Raw genomic sequence first — 20050 nt, 5'->3', positions numbered from 1 at the left:
GGGATGACTGGGGTCCTTGAGAATGGACCTGGCCTTCTTAAGACATCTAGCTGAGTAGATATCCTGGATGTTTGGTAGCTCACAGCTGGTGATAAGCTGCGCTGACTTCACCACCCTCTGCAGTACTTTGCAATCCCGTGCGGAGCAGCTCCCATACCAGGCAGTGATGAAACCAGTCAGGATGCTCTTAATAGTGCACCTGTAGAAGCTGGCCTGGATATGTGAAGGCATGCCGAACTTCTTTAACCTGCGGAGAAAGAACAGGCACTGCCGTGCTGTCTTGACCACGATGTTGGTGTGGTGGGTCCAGGTTAAGTCCTCTGAGATGTTAACTCCCAGGAACTTACAACTGCTGACCCTCTCCACTGAAGTCCCATTGTTGTAAATAGGGATGTGGTCTCCTCCCTGATGTTTCCTATAGTCCACAATATCAATACAGAGAGTCAAAAAAGTAATTTTATATTGAATTGCTACTTTAACCTTTGATAAATCACCAAGGATACATGTAATGGGAGTAAGTGGAAGAGATATTTTGGTGCCTGAGAGCTTTCCTCACCATGGAGGTCCAGAATGACAGTATGTACTGACAATACCATAATAAGTGCAATAGTGATCCTTTATGTGTATTACATTTGGAACACACTCCTGTATTGTGACACTTCATCCTTTTCAATTTTTCTGGGGTATAATAGACTCTGTTTAAAATTTTTTACTGAAGCAGTTTCTTATGTATAGCTCTAAATGGATAATTAACATTATGCCACACAGTATCCCAGTCTATATCATCTGAGATAAAAATATGATGATAATAATAATAATTGCTTACACTTATATAGCGCTTTTCTGGACACTCCACTCAAAGCGCTTTACAGGTAATGGGGATCCCCTCCACCACCACCAATGTGCAGCCCCACCTGGATGATGTGACAGCAGCCATAGTGCGCCAGAACGCTCACCACACATCAGTTATCAGTGGGGAGGAGAGCAGAGGAATGAAGCCAGTTCTGAAATGGGGATTATTAGGAGGCCATGATTGGAAAGGGCCAATGGGAAATTTGGCCAGGACACCAGGGTAACACCCCTACTCTTTTCGAGAAACACCCTGGGATTTTTAATGACCACAGAGAGTCAGGACTTCGGTTTTACATCTCATCCCCCTCACTATACTGGGGCATTAAGACCCACATGGACCACAGGGTGAGCGCCCCCTGCTGGCCCCACTAACACCTCTTCCAGCAGCAACCTTAGTTTTTCCCAGGAGTCTCCCATCCAGGTACTGACAAGGCTCACACCTGTGAGCTCCAATGGGGCTGCCAGCTGTGAGTTGCAGAGTGATATGGCTGCTGGCTATGGCTATTATGAATAATAATCTAAATAACATCTTCTCCTGAGGCTATCAAGGTGGGTAAAATGTACTGTAAGTTAAATGAGCTTTAAGTTCAAAATTGCTTTTGGAATTAAACAACATTTGCTTGTTTCTCCCTGAGGTGTCAATTTGCCCCTGCCAGTGTCTGCTCAAGCGAATGCCACAGGTACTGTGGGAGGATCAGTCACCCTGCCTTCATGTCTGTTAAATGCTTCTGCTGAAGATGTGCTCATAATGAATTGGATGTACGAAGGAAAACTTATTGCAGAAAAGTTGAAAAAAACAAATACAGATTTCTCCCCTCAGTTCAGGGGGAGGACACAGATGAGTGATCTGAACGGGGATTTAACACTGACCCAGTTACTCCTGGATGACTCTGGAACATACATGTTTGGGGGGTTATTAAAAATAAGAAAGAAGATCCCTTCAAAGATCATTAACCTTTAGGTGAACGGTAAGAGCTTTCTTTATTTCTTTATTTGTACTGATTATATATCCAACATAGAAAGGAACAAAAGGTATTTAAATGAATGAAGGAATAAACTCCTGCTAGAAGTTGCAAAAGCGATCACATTACTCCTACTCTGGAGTCCTTGCACTGGCTTCCTATCCAGTTTGATTTCAGGGAAAGGTACATTTTGGGGAATAAGCTCTTTGTAGGGGTTGCAGTAGACATGGAAATGCATCATTGTGCCATATTAAACTATCAATTAAGGTCCACAGCAAGGAAATAAACTGTAACACTTCAAGTTTGTAAAAGTTCAGGCTGCCTCTTAATAAGGGAAACATATGTCCTTACAATTAAGGAATATAAATATCTTTAATGTTTTATGAAGAAATTAGTAAAGGTTTATTCCATGCTGAAAAGAGAAGACACTGAATCCTTCTTCGGGAGTGTCAACATGGTATAAACCTTTTCTTGTTCCCTTGCAGCATACACATGCTGACGCAGCTCCCTACTTTAATATTTCATTACAATTAATTCAGACTCTTCAATTATTTCCTAACCACAAGGTACACAAGTTGGGCATTCTCTGTTTTAAAACAGCTTTGTCTTCAGTGTTGTTGCATCTGCTTTTCACAGAGTTGCAGCACCGGTTCATCCTTTGGGATGGAAAGTACTGTACAAATACGATTATTATAAAAGTTGAAAATATGCTGTGCAGGAGAAAGTGGGAGGAATATAAGTAATTACTGACAGCAGCACTAGATTCCACTAACCAAAAGGCTGTTTCCATCTCATTTGTAATGCTGAGTTACTGTGTGTTCTGGATACTGTAACGAAAGCGTTCTTTCAGGACCCTATGCAGACGACACGATCTGGGGTAGAGTGAGGAAAACATAGGGGAAAAGCATGCGGGAGTCAGGAATGAAAACAGGTTTGCCTGTCCATGGTGCACTGGTGTTCGGGGGAGGTGTGGCTGAGGCAAACAATCCAGAAATAAGTCCAAGGGGGAATCCAAGAGAAGGCGAAAATCTGAAACCGGGCGATCTATCCAAGATGAACAGAATTAAAACAGGAACCAGGTTGGAACCGGCAGGAACAGGAACTTAAAAGCTTGATGGGACCAGGCGCTTCCAGGTCCCGGACTCACCTGGTATGGAAACCAATGCAGAGCCCAGAACAGAGTCTGGCTTTTAAGGGGAACTGAAAAGGGGGGTGGAAGAGGGAGTAGGTGTGGGGAGATGAGTAAAGAACAAGGAAGGGCTGGAGCGTCCTTAAGAGGAGGGGTTTACAAATGTGACCGATACTGTGAGAGGGATAACGTAAGATGAAGCAAGGTATTTTACATGCCTACTAAGGACAATCCTCTTCTCTATTAGAAATTACCGGCATGGATCAAATTGGGATTTCACTATCCCTGCTGAAACTGATCTCGTTCTCTGTGGGTGTGGTCATCATGCTGTCTGTTGTCTTTACGATCCATATCCGAAAGACCATCAGAGACAGGTAAATATTTGTCATATTATATATATAAATTAGGAAGCTGTTGGAGTTTTGGGGTATTGATTTCTGTAATTACCTTCTGTATTAAGTAAAACTTATACGATCTCTTATATATAACTCCTATAACAATTATATCTTGTGTTATTACAGAACAAATAGTTGTCCTACTTAAACAAAAAGAAATGGACTGCTACATTGTCAGTCAGTTTTCTTCTTAATTTTTTTCTAATTTCTTCTGAACTGCAAGCTTTAACTGATTTAACGCCCCTGTGTGACAGTATCTGCTTTGATGAGCAGATTTCATGAAGATGTCCTGTATGATGGTGCCTTGTTTAATTTTTTAACAGGAAAACATGTGAGGAAGAGGGGGAAACTACACAGAACCTGAGGGCGAGCGAAATCATTACATGATCAACTGGTCACACAGAGACACAGCCCAACTCTATTGTCCTTTTGAATCAGAAAAACTGTCCGATCAATATTTTTTACACATTTTTTAGAGTAGATTTTTAGATGTTTTATTTTGATATCTTGTTCACATGACTGCAGTTTAAAGGAAATGACTTTTTTGTATAATGAGATTGGATTTTGTTTTGTTTCCCGTTTCATTTATCTTAAATGGAAATCTAAATAAAAATCAATCAATACACACAGATAAGATTATTAGATTTAAACACAAAGAAATGAACTATTAACTGTCAATAAATTGAGTGCCATTTTATATACCCTAAAGTCTGCTCCTGGCTCCACTTGATGGACTGGTAAGACTCCATTTTCAAACCATAGTCAGGGTCTGCAGACTAACAGAAAATGGCGGAAGAGACAGGAGACAAGGACAACACTGTGGATCCACAACAGGGACGACACAACTACAGAAACAGCCCCTACAGATATGAAACTACCAATACTTATTAATGCTAACAATAGTGAAACAAAAGAAAACGTCCTTTTTTTCCTGTATTCCTGGGATGACGATACTGAATCAGGTAGTTGAAGAAGGATTCTGACAGGTCACACCAGGCCAAAATCGAATCCAGGAGCTATGAGTCAGCAGTGGTAACTGCTGTTGTAAATAACTGTAATTGGAAAAATGAGGGAAGACCCAACACAACGCCAGAGGGCACACAAACACACTCCCTACCAGCACAGCGTGCCTCTCTGAATTATTGTCTTCCTCTAGTACAGCTGCTCTCCGTTGTTTTCTTGGAACTTCAAGGTTATTAAGCTCGAAGCAGTTTGCACAACAGGTTCCCCATGGTTTCACCACGCCCTTACTGTGCAGTTAGTGTGCTTTTCCGTTGCTAACCACAGCCTTTCTTTTCTGTTCCCATTCACTGCTCATTTACTCTGCCTTTACAGAGCACTTTGCAAACATGGGGAGAACATACAAACTCCACACAGACAGCACTCCAGGAATTGAGCCCAGGGCCATAGAGTTTGCGTGAATACAGGGAGGACATGCAAACTCCACACACAGATCAAATCCCAGGGCTTTAGGGCCTTAGGGCCTAAGTGCCGCAGTGCTGCGAGGCTGCAAAGCTGACCACAGCATCAGCGTGCCATCCTATTTATAATACATCAGTAAGAGGGCTCATTACTTTTGAGAGTCCTTATATTTTTCCATTGTCACTCACATGCACATCAGAGGATGTTAGATTGATGTGTTTGCAGTTCAGCATCTATGGTGACTTTCACCAATGTTGTTATTTATCAAGAAACTGTGTTTCATGCTTTTTTTTCAGAGCACAGAGGACTCACAGGAAGTGAACAAGATGACATCACAAGATCCAAAGCCCGCCCTCTCCACCACGTTCTTTGGAAAAGATTTGTGAGACAGAAACAAGTCTCAAAAAACCTGCCCGATCTATGTTTTGGTCGAATTGCATAAAACTCAGAAATGTCTGGGATTCAGGGAATTTTTTACTTGAACTATGTACTAGCTATTAGCACACTCTTACAGGGTAAGTGGCCAGCTTGCTTCTCTAATGGGCATGCATGAATTTACTGAATTATGCTGAATTTACAATGATGTTTTGTTAATTGTTAATGCAGAGCTATATGCATCATGAAATTTAAAGTAGTTAATTCTTTTTATAATCAGTTTGGAAAGAAACACATTTTTTACCTATATGTCTCTGGTAATTTCTGCATATTGCATTTTCAGAACTCCTCCTCCTAGACAAACAAGCCATTTCAGCATTACATGTATTGTTTGAAATATTAGAGTGATTTTTAGTCTGTAAATTGCTAGGTTTTGGTCAGGCAAAAATCAGCATATTAGACTGTAACTTTCCAAACCGATGAACTACTTTGTATAAAGCGCTCTATGAGTTTGTGTTCAGATGTTAGATTCTGTCTTTTTGGCTGAAACTAGAAACCTGCTGCAACATGGTTGAGACTTTTCCATTTTGCTTAACTGAAATTTATTTGATATCTTCTATATAAAAAGTTTAAAACAATAGTTTAGCAAGTCTTGATTGTAAACTTTGATAGATTCATAGTAGATTCTGCACACAGTTGTTACATCATATTGCTTTAAAGCTTGCAGTCACGACACTTTGAAGTAGAATAGAAAAGTCATGATTGCATAAGTATTTAAACCTTTTTCTCTGGCAAATCTAATTTAATTTAGGTGCATAAAATATCATTAAGGAGTCATACAGCTAGCTGAGTGGCTTCTGTCTATATGCAATAATAGTGGTTTACATGATTACATAAATACACTTTTTATGCAAAGTTCTTCAGCCAGGTAGGGAATTTAAAGCAAGGATTCAATGAAGAAGGACAGGGGGCTTTTAAAATAGCTCAGAGATAAAGCTATAGAAAACCACAGATCAGGATAAGCCTATAAAACAGTTGAAAATCCCTGAAAATACCTTTGAGCGCTTAATGAAGTTGATCATGAAAAAGTGGAAAGTCTATTGTACCGCCAAGATACAGCCTACACCTGGCTGTCCCTCCTAACTGAGCAGCCAAGGAAGGAGGAAAGTGGGTAGGTTTTAGGCTTTTCTGAAATTATATAATTGAAGAAAGATACAAGATGTTACCTTTAAGTCCTTTCTGCATGAAGATTAGACTTCTAAGCAACAGGAGTTTATGGCAGGGAAGGGGGTTAACTGATAAGGATTCCAGATGCGAGCTAGGAGAGCTAGGAAACCCCCTGGGGAATTAATCCCTGACCATTTGGCCAAAAAGCTGTAAACTGGTCAAACACGTGACCTCCCCCCTTTACCATAATAACGAGTGACGTCAGAAGTGGAAAGGAAAGGATATATAAACCTAAAGTTTGTACCAGCACTTATTTCGGTTTTGTTGTTTCTTGCGGGAAACAAGACTTCTGCTTTATTGTTCCTTGCATGCAATAAACTCATATGTTTAACTTCATCTCGGGATCCAGAACCTTATTCTTTCTGTTACAACATGTATTCTGATAATTTACAAAATAACACTGTAGAAAAAAGAACTGTCTACTGCCAAAAAGAAGCTGTGTATCTTTTTCAATGTCTGGCTGCTGGTAATTCTAAAATTCTAAAATAGCACGTCTGTCGATTTCCATTTATGGGTTTTGTCTACAAAACTTTTTCCTAAATGATCACAAAAAGGCAGAATTGTTAGTAAAGTAATTCATAATTTGATCATTTGATCTGTATTTTCCGAGAAAGAGGAAGAAGCATCATCTATAGCACGCTTTGAAATATTTTTCACAATCTTGTAAGCTGCTGTTTGAACTCACAAAGTACTCACGATGGAAAAATGATTACAACAGTGTGTATACAAACTTGTTCCTGGATACAGTCATTAACAATTAACCTATAAGACACATTTCCAGGAGAAGTTAAGTCTAGTGTCCTGGCTGCCTTTGAAATAAAAAAAAAAGGACAGATGCCATTAAAAAAGAAAAAATACCAAATACCAATTTAAAATTGAATACAATAATTTAATACGGTAACCAACATTTATTACAATTTTAAATTAGATTAGATTTTAATCTAATAAGAATTAATTCGAATTCGATTTTAAATTAACTGAGAAACACAGCAATGTCTTAACTTTATACCACATCAGCATAACTTAACCAATTTACACAAGTCAAAAATCATGTTGAGATACTCTTTGTCATTCTCACTTGCCAGCTTCATTTATTCAGTTGATAGTCGTAAGAAAAACTGACTCTGGTGTGAGTGTGTGCCTATCCGGCCTGCGTTCGGCTCCCCCCAGGGTTTTGAGCTGGAAGAAGAGGTTAGAAAATGGATGTGTAGAAAGCTGACTCTGGTCTGGGGTCATTAATCCTGATCTGGCTGCTGACTGATGTTGTATGCAACATCCCAACAATGGCTGAAAGGAGGGATAACATCACCAAGAATAGACACCAGGCCTTATGTAGAAGCATTTTGGCAATGGTCAATCAAACACCCATTCATGATAATAGCATTGGGTGACTGTGGCTGGACTCTGTTGCAATTCAGGACACTGTGGGAAATATACCTTGTGTGTCTCTTTAGTAGTCTCCAGAAACGACCTTTTTCATCAGTATTAAACTCATTTCAAATCTTCACTGGACAGTTCCAGTTCCTTGACTCCTTGCATCCCTTCAGAGGGACAGACAGTTTAAGAACTTCAATGAAAGAAAACATACAACAGCCGGTATTCCTTGAGATGGGATTGTTGACTTCCAATTCAGACCTTATTATATTATACCTGGGGCATCTACAGGTGTTTCTGCTTCTGTAAGCTGCTTGATTCATATGTACAGTACTCAGCTTGATCTAATGCTGACCCAGACGTGAACTCCAATAACAGCTGCCACCATGAAGACCAGCCCCACAGAGAGCACGATGATCTTCATGAGACACAGTGGAAAACCAGTAAAGGTGTCTGAAAGGAAAGGGACAAAATTGTATACATTAGTTAATGGGAATCTTTGATCAAAATAGACGTCTGCACCACGACTGATACACTGTCATAATGAGATACACAGATCATTCTCTAATTATACAAGAGGGCCTCCTGTTACGTGACAAAGCTTTGTGCATTTAATCCCCTTCATGCGTGAAAAATCGCACTCCTGTAATCACAGCAGTATAATCACATTTCAAATAAAGAAATAAAGCTCGACATAAAATGTGAAAAATATGTAAATCAATAAATTTTTAGTCTAATAATCTAGACTATAAATCTATACAATCCTTCTTTGTCCCTTAAGTGACTAGAGTAACTTTAGAAATTTGTGACTTTAAGAAGTAGATTAGTAATTGGGAATCTTTGATCAAAATAGAAGTCTGCACCACGACCCATTTTTCTTATGCTTTTGTTATTGCAATACACAGATCATTCTCTAATTATACAGAAAGGCCTTCTGTTGAGTGAGAGAGCATTGTGCATTTAATCCCTTTCATGTGGGGAAAATTGCACACGTGTCACAGACATAATCACATTTCAAGTAAAGACATAGCGCCACAGAAAATGTGATAAATATATCAAGATTTTTTTTATTGTAATAAACTAGACTATAAACCTATGCAGTCCTTTTTTTAGGCTCGTCTTTACATCAGGGACTAGAGTGACATTAAGAAGTACTAAAACCATTAGTCATGAAAGCTTTACATGATAAACCTAATAAATGGAGAAACCAGGTGATAGTCATGAAGAAGAAAGAATGGGCACATTCAATTTTATATGTACACATTGGACAAAATAACGACAATGTCACAAAACATCGACTTGACAAGTTCAAATTAGCGTAGCAGCTTAAACCTCTGCAGCAGGGCATTCTGAGAATTCACCCTTACCACTGGCGGTGAATGGACAGCTGTCGCTCACAGCCACTGAACTGATGCTCCAGCTGACCCGATTGCTGACGTTACACACCACTGATCTCCCATCCGTAGACACGTCGATGAGCAGAGCAGGGGACCTGCTGTAGTTCGCTGTGATCTCAGTGCAGTGAGATTGCCTGCAGGAGTAGGTAGAAGACTCGGCTCCATCAGTGGAGCACATGACTAAGAAGCTGCAGAATTCACTCTTATTGACCAGAAGGGCTGGTGGGGACACCTTCTCTGTGAGGACAGAGAAACAAGCAGTGTAGTGCAGGACTTCATCCAGCCATCCATTTTCTAACTGTTTCTCCCAGTTCATTGGGGGAGCTGGAGTCTATCCTGGCATGTAAAAAATGGGCACAAGGCAGGGTTCACCCTGGATGGGAGGCCACTCCATTGTAGGGTACACATAGACACAAACACAGGAGCGCACTTGCTCACTGCAGGGCCGGTTTTCACAGAAGCCAACTGATTTACCAGTATGTCTTTGGACTGTGGGAGGAAACTAGGGCACCAGGAGGAAACCCATGCAATCTTGGGGAAACATACAAATAATAATAATTGCTCACACTTATATAGCGCTTTTCTGGACACTCCACTCAAAGCGCTTTACAGGTAATGGGGACCCCCTCCACCACCACCAGTGTGCAGCCCCACCTGGATGATGCTCCAGTACTCTCCCCACACTCCAGCTCTCAGTGGGGAGGAGAGCAGAGTGATGAAGCCAGTTCAGAGATGGGGATTATTAGGAGGCCATGATTGGTAAAGGCCAGGAGGAAATTTGGCCAGGACATCAGAGTAACTCCCCTACTCTTTTCAATAATTTTTAATAAAATGGGATTTTTAATGACCACAGAGAGTCAGGACCTCAGTTTTATGTATCATCTGAAGGATGGCACCTTTTTACTGTATAGTGTCCCCGTCACTATACTGGGTCATGAGGACCCACACAGACCACAGGGTGAGTGCCCCCTACTGGTCCCACTAACACCTCTTCCAGCAGCAACCTGAGCTTTCCCAGGAGTCTCCCATCCAGGTACTGACCAGGCTCACACCTGCTGAGCTGAGCTACTGCTGAGCTTCAGTGGGTTGCCAATTGTGAGATGCAGGGTGACTGCTGACTAACTTTTACAGTACTTCCTGTACTTTATGATTCAGTTTATGGGATATATACAATTTACAAATCAAGGAAATTTGTCTATTGCACAGTTTATATTACCAATCAAAATTACCCTGATTACCCAAAATTATACAACATACTCTGCCACAATTATATAACTTCCATTTATATCAATCATTACTGCTTTAAAAAACCTGTTGTTCCCCTCCTCCAGGTGACCAATGTGTAAAGAGAAGTCCTTCTTGTCAAACTGCACCTTGACAGGCATACTTAAAAATAACCATGGTATGAATAAACATGCCGGTAAAGGACTGTAAATACAATCTAGATAAAAACTGTCCCTTCTTAGCACTAGGCAAAATAAGGCAGCCTAGGGTTCTGTAGGGCCAGGATCAATAAGGTTTCTGGATCAATGTTTTAAAGTCAAGCAAAATAAGAAGCTGAAGACATGTCCCTTGTATTACTATGCTGTACTCTGCCACAGTTGTATCAATTCCATTTATATCAATCATTACTGCTTTAAAAAGCCCGTTGTTCCCCTCCTCCAGGTGACCAATGCGTAAAGAGTAATCCTTCTTTTCAAACTGCACCTTATTTTTATATTTTGGGTAAAACAAAACAGAGTCTGTGTTGTTTGTGTATTCCACTATGTTATTGTTTCTAGACCTCCATGATATTCTGATGAATTTTAGCTGCTTGTGTCCTGGAACAGTCAGAAGAACTGACTCCCCTTTCAATCTGACGAGCTCTTGAGGAACCATAGTAACAACACCTGCAAATGGAAAGAAACATATTAACCAATAATTCGGGGCCTTTTTAATTATTTTGTCTTTTTCGTAAACACAGTACCAGTCTCAGGTCTTTTACAGGCATTCACTGATTTTTGTCTCTCAAAGGTTTAGCATACAGTAGGTAATGCAGAACTCATTTGTAGTTTTTCAGCTGTTTACACCGAAGGGGAGTAAACTCCCTATTTACTTAAGGTATACTTTCCACACAACTTTGTGGAAGTTGAAGAGCTGAAGAGCTTGACTGGAGGAACACCTAGAACTAGAAAGAAGTACAATAAATTACTTTTGAGAAAGGAAATAAAAAAACGTCTTTTTTAACTCAAACAATGATTTAACCCTTTAAAGACTTATTATAAATCACATGGAACCTCATGCTTTTCTAATCTGTCTTAATTATCTGCATAAAAAAATAACTCTCACAAACTGCTAAAGACTACCAACCCATTATGTTTACAAAGACTTCATTTACAGTGTTTCAGACTTTGTAAGGTAATATTTTGTTGTAGTCAAATGGTTTTATTAAACAACTGCAGCTTTTATAAGGACCAGACAGGAGAGTGTAAAAAAAAACTAAAGGCAAGTGGCTTTAACATTACATTGTGCAGAGAAACAATTATTTCAAGGTTTTCTGTAAGGAGAAACTTTGTACGTTACTGAATCTAGTGCTATTTATATCAGGCAAGGATGATACAGATTTATGCTAACCTAAAAATAAATACATATACCCCGTATACATCATACCCCGGTATCCAAACCTAATTTTTTCCTGAAAACCTGTTCGGAAGGCAGGAGATTTTAAATGGAAAATAAAAATTCCATTATTCTTCTGGGGAAAATGCCACCCCGTTCTGAATCGAAGACAAGTTCACTCAAAAACCACTCTAAACATATAGTACCATACAGACCATTATAACAAGCTTATTGGAAAACGCAGTTCTACTCAAATAAGCTAACTATACTGTAGCTGTAAAATAATAATTATATTGTAACGCCCTCGCCTGGTGGTGAGGAGGAAGCGCCCCTAGGCGCTCGTAGTACCGCTGGGCATGCTGGGAGTGGTAGCTGGGGAGAGTCTGAGGGTCAGCACGATGACCAGCGGCTGACCCTACCTGTGTAAATAATGTCCTAGTGATTCTAGTGCCCTGTGTAGTCCTGTAAAAGTGTAGTGTGTTGTTAGGTAATTACCACCCTAACTATGTGTACGTGTTCCGTCAGTCTCCTCACGTGTGTGGAGATCCTGTGTTCGGTTTTGTGTGGTTGTAAACGAATGAAGTTAATGCTTGTTTGTTAATCGCGTCTCCACTCATCCTTGTTCTGTAAAGAACCTGCAAACGCTACAATATCATACTGTATTTACATTTTTCATTCTTTCCTAAGCGATCGGCTAGAACAAGGTGCATACTGTTGTCGACTGTTACGCTAAAGAATCCTTTTCCCTTCCTCAAATCCCCATAATGAACAGCAACTAAAAAACAAACACACAAAAAAAAACACTTTCAAAATGAGAGCACAGGCTTTCCCTGTAATCGTAGACAAAGTACTGCTGCCTCACAACTTCATTAACTCCAAAGCCAAAGAAACGAACTGCTGTTTCGGTGACGGTGAATTCAGATGTTCGCAGAAGGTTCTCGTAAAAAAATCGGTCACTTTCGAACTTCAAAGTTCCGTTAAGCGAAATTTCGATTTTATAACGAAATACAAGGTACAAGTTCTTCATGTTCGGATTAGCTAAAATTCGTATACCGAGCTTTCTTATACCAGGGTATGAGTGTATTAATTTACATATGTTCAAACTCCTTTGTGGATCACAAATCTAGTTTACAGTGCCTCTTTGTAGTGTGTTTCGTTATTCCAGTTTATTCCAGTGGTGTGCATATGATGTTTCCGATTAACCTATGAAACACATTTCCCCTAAATTGCAAAGGAAATAATCTAAAATAATTCCAGGTTGAAAAGTAAAAAGACGTAAAAACAGTTTTGCGCAGCCTCTTAAGGCCACCTGGTCACTATTGATGATCAGAAGCATTCATATTTTTTAAAATAAACGTGCACAGTTATAGTATGCCTACTTTTGTGTGATAAGAGTGTATTTTGGACAAAATAAGAATACATTTAATTTAATATTTTTAAATAGACTGAAATTTACATATATATTGCATACAGTCTACTCGGCATATGACAATAAATAATTTTCTATTTGTTCTGTTCATTTAATGTTGTAGCACTTCTGAAAATTTCCATTTGCTGTCCAAATAATTGAATGAAATACAACTTTTACTATTACTATTACTTTTACATTACTATTCATGTATTACTATTCCATACTTAGAATGTATATTCCCACTCCTACATTAAATAAGCAGTAAGAAAACTTTGTGACAATGAAAACTGTTTCAAAAAAGAGTTACATTACCTGAAAACGCCGAAGTTGCACTGACAAGCAAAAGGAGAATCATAGTTCTGTATCTTACCAGTGTGCAAATCTCTCACTGGTCAAACGGAAATGGACAAGCAAACATTAATCATTCATTTTTTACATGCTCACCACATCCTGTCAAGCTGCTCCTCTCTCAAACTGCTTGTCAGCTCCACTACAATCTCCGATACGACTGAGCGTGCAATCCCACACTACTGCTTGCTGAAGGAGCTTCCCGCATGAAGGTACTGTACATGTCTGCTCCTGGAGTAAGACGTTTATATGTAAGGTGTAAGAACAGAAACACTCTACATTCTGAGCACAGTAATTCAAATGTGGTGACGCAGTCATCAGAGGACAGGAGAAAATTCAAAACGCCTGAAACTAGCATGTCGCAAAACCCATATTCTTCGTAGGTTACACGTTATGTTGGAGGTGTTCTCTACCATAGTTGAAAAGGGAACACGTAACCGTCTGTAGGAATATTAATGTACCCAATGCCAGTGCTTCATGGTGCACATTTTTTCATGATGCTATCCACTAGAGATAATGATATAATAATAATTCCTTACACTTATACAAGGCTTTTCTGGACACTCCACTCGAAGTGCTTTACAGGTAATGGAGATCCCTGGGGCTATACTGGGGCATTAGGACCCTCAAAAACCACAGGGTGAGTGCCCCCAACTGGTCCCAGTAACACCTCTTCCAGCAGCAACCTTAGCTTTCCCAGGAGTCTCCCATCCAGGTACTGACCAGGCTCAGCTTCAGATATCTGGAAATTAGAGGCATTTGAGAAGGTTTACTGAGTTTTTAGCTAGAGTGAGATTTGAAATAATCTACTTGTCTGGGATCCAGCCATACTTGGTTAAGGGGCCATAACCTGGCTATAGAATAATTCTATTCAGAGAGAAGAGTTCATGAAGGAGCAGCTGCACACTAGAGGAGGGATATGTGTGGCCAAATTGCTGCTGGAAGAGATGTTAGTGGGGCCAGTAGGGGGCGCTCACCCTGCGGTCCATGTGGGTCCTAATGCCCCAGTATAGTGACGGGGACACTATACTGTAAACAGGCGCTGTCCTTCGGATGAGACTAAAACTGGGATCCTGACTCTCTGTGGTCATTAAAAATCCCTGGGCATTTCTCGAAAAGAGTAGGGGTGTAACCCCGGCGTCCTGGCCAAATTTCCCATTGGCCCTTACCAATCATGGCCTCCTAATAATCCCCATCTCTGAACTGGCTTCATCACTCTGCTCTCCTCCCCACGGATATCTGATGTGTGGTGAGCGTTCTGGCGCACTATGGCTGCCGTCGCATCATCCAGGTGGGGCTGCACATTGGTGGTGGTGGAGGGGATCCCCATTACCTGTAAAGCGCTTTGAGTGGAGTGTCCAGAAAAGCACTATATAAGTGTAAGCAATTATAATAATTATTATTATTAAATGTGAAGAGAGAGATTTGATTATTATATATACAGCTTTGAGAAATGACGTTTGAATTGAGAGCTGAGTCAGCATCCGTAGGCTACTAAGGAACAGGTAATCTTCCGCGCTGAAAGGGAAAGTAAACCACAATGTTTTTGAACAAAGAAATACAATGATGCAGCCTGAGGGCTCCACAGCCGAAACGTTGTGTTTCATTTCTTTTCTCTGCCTTTCACCTTCCACTTTTCTTTACCTTCCCGGGTGGAGTGAGCCTTTACTTGTTCCTTTGAGACACGTCGTCGGGAGCGAGTATGACGTCGGGCAGCTGGAATGAAACAGGCTTGGTTGTGGTCATCCCTCCCGAACGTCAGTGAAGAACTCTGTGGAATCCTTCTGGAAACTTCTGAATCCGCCTGTACATTTACATGTGAAAGATAAAGGCACGAGGCTTCCTCTGCCACCAACTCTTGTAGAAATGCAGATCTAATAATACACACACGTCGAAGAAAGCCCACAGGAAATACTATGGTCTTGCAAGGAGCTGATGCACTGCGGTAAAACAGGTGAAGAAATGAGACTTGCAGTGTTTTTCAAAGCTGACGGAAGCAGCCAAAGAGGAACTAAAAACTAAGAAACAGCGCTGGAAAATGTGTGGGGTTCATTATCTTGTTCTCATGATGGGACTCTATGTAGTTTTGTATGGTGAGTCCCACAGTTTATTTTAATAACGCTCTTGGAATGCAGGTTTTTCGTAACATGCAAAGCAATTCAGCTGCGGACGTCTGTGTTAAGATGTGATGATTGTTGACATATTTAATGATAACGATAACGGTAAAATAAGTTATTGTAAATATGTGAATTACATTATAATCAAATCTATTTTACCACCTTTCCTGGAAAGCACTTGGAAAGAAACTATTACTGTTAGAATTGGAATTTTCAGTGCGTCACTGAAATGGTGCTCCAAAAATGTCCATTAGCTTCAGTAGGTAAAGAAAATAAATTAGGTGGTTATCTAGATGTGAGAACTTAAAAAAAAAGAAAATAATAATAAAAAAACATATACAGTGCTAGGAAAATGTCTGTGAACCTTAATATAAGTATGTGAGTTACAGTACCATGATACCCTTAGCTGAAACTTATCTCAAATAAATAACCAAAAGATAAACTTATATGCAACTGACTACCATGTGATTAAAAACAAAAGAAAATTCGCAGTCCCCTTAGTCTTAATTTGGTTGTTAAAAATAGGTTATTTGTTGATAAATTGTATATCATTTTTGGATATATGCAAATAAGCAAATTAGATTGTAACTAACAGTTCTTAAAATCATATGAAATCATTTTTTTTATTTGCTGTTGCTTGAGGTGTGAATCTGCCCTTGTCAGTGTCTGCTGAGGAGAATGTCACAGGCGCTGTGGGAGGATCAGTCACTCTACCTTTTGGTGTGCCGAGTGTGTCTGTCCAAGACATTGTCTTAATAGATTGGAAATACAAAGAGAGAGCTATTGCACAGTTTATTGGTGGGAAAACAAACCCAGATCTCTCCCCTCAGTTCAGGGGGAGGATACAGATGAGTGATCAGAGTGGATATTTAACACTGACTCAGTTACGCCTGGATGACTCTGGAACGTACATGTTCACTGGGATCAGACAGGAAGGACCTCAGATCCCTACAAAGATCATTAACCTGCAGGTGTACGGTAAGAAGTTACTTTATTTTCCTTTTTGATTTTATCTGTTCTTGCAGACATTTAGAATACAAAATGATTCGTTCATGTTTTAACTGATATTATAACTGATATTACACACAGTGAACTTCGTGTTACTAATGAGTTTTAAATTTAAAAATGCCACATTTTGCTTTGTGTTTTTGACTAATTGTAATGATTACACTTACATAGCGCTTTTCTGGACACTCCACTCAAAGTGCTTTACAGATAACAGGGACTCCCCTCCACCACCACCAGTGTGCAGCATCCACCTGGATGATGCTCCAGTACTCTCACCACACACCAGCTCTCAGTGGGGAGGAGAGCAGAGTAATGAAGCCAGTTCTGAAATGGGGATTATTAGGAGGCCATGATTGGAAAGGGCCAATGGGAAATTTGGCCAGGACACCAGGGTAACACCCCTACTCTTTTCGAGAAACACCCTGGGATTTTTAATGACCACAGAGAGTCAGGACCTTGGTTTTACATCTCATCCATGTATCTCATTTCCAACAGCGGCATTTATCTTGCAATGACATTGGAAGTTTTCTCTTTTAATTTCTCTTAATTTCATTAGGGAAATGACACAGGTCAGCACCTCCAGCCAGGAGAATCTACATTTTATATTATTCCAAGATAACAGAAGACACAATTGAAGACAAACTTGATCATGGGCTGATTATAATTGCTAATTCTAAATTTCTATTTAGAGCTGATCCAAGCAGTGAGGATTCAGACAGAGGTGGTCTATAAGGACAATGGAAGCTGTGTTCTGACTCTGACCTGTCAGGTGACAGGGGGCAGCCATGCTTCCTTTCATTGGCAGAAGGATGGGCGTGATATTCCTGGGACTCCCAGTGGTGCTGTTCTAGAGCACATAGCTCATCCTACAGATGGTGCTTTCAGCTATAGCTGCACAGCCTTCAATCCTGTGAGCAGTCAGTCTGCTTCTGCACTTGCAGAGTGCAACACACCAGGTAAGCATCTTAGCATATGGGACTGTTACGTCCCAGTGTGTGGTCTGTGTGTGTTTTTTTGTTATGTTCTACACTGCTGACTTTTTATTGTTCTCCCTTCCCCATTAGCCCACCATTACACCACTGTTCCGTATGACATCATCAATCAGCCTCTCAGCCAGAGTGCATCTTATTCACTATATAACATGGAGGTTTTCAGGAAGGAAAGGCCTTTCGTTTGACTTTGGTCCCGCTTGGTTTTGCTTTGCTTTATTTCGCTTTGGTTATCGCTTCGTTTCGCTTTTGCTTCAGTTTTGTGTTGGTTTGTTGTTTTGTTTGTGTGTGTGTATTTTCATATAGCTTTGGCTTTGTTGGTTTGTTGGTTTCTGTTAGTCTCTTTGTACTTTTGTTTGTTTGTGTATTTATCCTTGTTTTGCCATTACCTTGCCCTACCGTGTTACATGTTCAACCTCTGTGTTCTTTTGTACCCTGTTCCTGTTGATTACTCTCGTTTTCCCTTATTTGTATTCCTGGTTCACTTGTGCTTTTGTGTGAACTTTTGTGTATAAGGTTAGTTTAGGTTGTTGGGTACATTCTACACACTTAGTTGATTTTGTATTAGTAACAGTAGTTTAGTACGGGTGAGTGCCGTTTGTCTTGTATGGTTTTGGGTAGTCAGTGGAGGTTAGCTAGGGTGTTGAAGATGCCGAAGACCGTGTGTTTCGGGTTTTCTTTTGCAGTCAGGTTAGCTTCCCCTCACTTTCCTAGCCAGCTCCATTTTAGTTTATTTTCTTTTCTTTGGCACCAATCTAGTTCCTTATCCCTGTGTGTTATCGTGTCTTACCAGTCACTTATTCAACTTAAATTCATCACTTTTGCACCCACCTTTGTTATCACGCTCCCTAGTCCCTCACCAGAACCTACCTACCTGCTTCCAAAAGAATTATCCTAAATGTTACACCCCTTTACCCCTAGACACTTGGGGTCGTAACAGGGACTGATGGTCATTTAAGCTAATGTTTATAAGAGCTGTGAAGAATGGATAATACTGTGTGGAAGTTTTAAATGTAGTTTTAACACCCTACAGTATTTAAGCAATATTGAAAAAGTGTGGTAATTGTATATAGTGTGCTCTGTATAATAAGGCGAATTACAGTTAGAACTCTTTGATTTTACTAACAACAACTAGACAGACATGTTAATATTCACTAGGAGATTCTGATCCTGCTAATGTAGATGTGCCAATGTATTTTTATGTATACAGAAAAGTAACACATACAGTATAATCTGTTTATTTCATGTGGATAATCAATCTTCACATATCTAAAATACATTTTACACACAAATTAGTTTTAACTCCCTATGCTATTTAAGTAACACTGAAATGATAGGTCTGATATTTTCCCATATTTCTAAGTACAGTTGGGAGGTAGTTTACCAAAATCTACACAGACATATTAAAATAAGTAATTTCAAAACTGGTTTTCTGCCCTCGTATAACGTAGATAGGCTGTTGTTTTTCAATATATACAGAAAAGCAGCATATGAAACCTGTTCATTTCATGTCCTGTCGATAACCAATCTCCATTTCCAAAATACATTTTAGATACAAACTGATGTCAGATCAAAGTTCAAAGGCCGTCTAAAGTGTTTGTTCTCCTCAGTGTATTTGTATTTTATTTCAGACTTCAGACCCACAAAAATATCGCTGTGTGTGTGGAAGACAGTTCTGTTCTCTGTAGGTCTGGTCATGATGGTGTCTGCTGTCATTGGCGTCCACATCAGGGAGACCCTCAGGAACAGGTGAATGATACTGTGTCTGAAGTTCTGATCTAAAAGGAGCTCATTAGTATTAATGTTCTATTAACCTTATACAGCACACTGAAATAAAAGGCAAGACATTATTTCTTCTTGGGGAAACTGTTTTCATACTGTACATGAGACAGAAGTATTTTCATTTTTCATAAATATTGGTTTTGGAACTCAGAAAAACGAGTGTAGAGTTCCTTCTGTATGTTATTAAAGTTGTTAGATTGGAGTTTATAAAGCAAAGTTTCCACTACCCTAATCAGACCTACAGATAGTACTTTGACAGATATGACTCCAGATACTGTACTTCACCTACTTAAGGAAGTCACAGAGCAAGAGTTATTTCTAGTTTCCAAAACGTTATGTGCCCAGAGAACTAAGGATCTCTGATTCTATGGGACAGCAGTCATGATGTTAACTCCAGGTAAAGACATCATGCACATGGATGGGTTGAATAGAGTGATCTGTTTACAGTATCTTCTGTTAACATAAGAGCAGCGACTGTTCAGAAAGTGTAGTACAGTCTGCATAATAAACAAAAACTGAAGAAAAACAGAGTAGGTACAGAGTAATCTTTTACAGAACAGAATGTGTTCTGATAATTTTCTTCTTGGATATTTGTGTTTCAGACCTGAAACTGACCACAAACAGGAAGTGAGGGGTCAAGAACTCAGAAAGGCAGAAACTTCTT

At 39.8% G+C, this 20050-nt stretch overlaps 1 long non-coding RNA gene across 1 annotated transcript; it reads right to left on the bottom strand.

Annotated features, from left to right (window-relative positions):
* Positions 1-7230: 7230 nt before the first annotated feature.
* On the bottom strand, positions 7231-10624 carry LOC148659996 (uncharacterized). The gene is made up of 2 exons (XR_015939356.1): positions 9104-10624; positions 7231-8189 (listed from the first exon to the last, which is right to left on the bottom strand). It is a non-coding gene; the product is annotated as an uncharacterized LOC148659996 (long non-coding RNA).
* Positions 10625-20050: the final 9426 nt, after the last annotated feature.

This window comes from Lepisosteus platostomus, chromosome 6 (genome assembly GCF_059453375.1).
Source record: "Lepisosteus platostomus isolate fLepPlt1 chromosome 6, fLepPlt1.hap1, whole genome shotgun sequence".
NCBI classification, from domain to species: Eukaryota; Metazoa; Chordata; class Actinopteri; order Semionotiformes; family Lepisosteidae; genus Lepisosteus; species Lepisosteus platostomus.
This window is presented reverse-complemented; position numbering and strand designations above follow the sequence as displayed.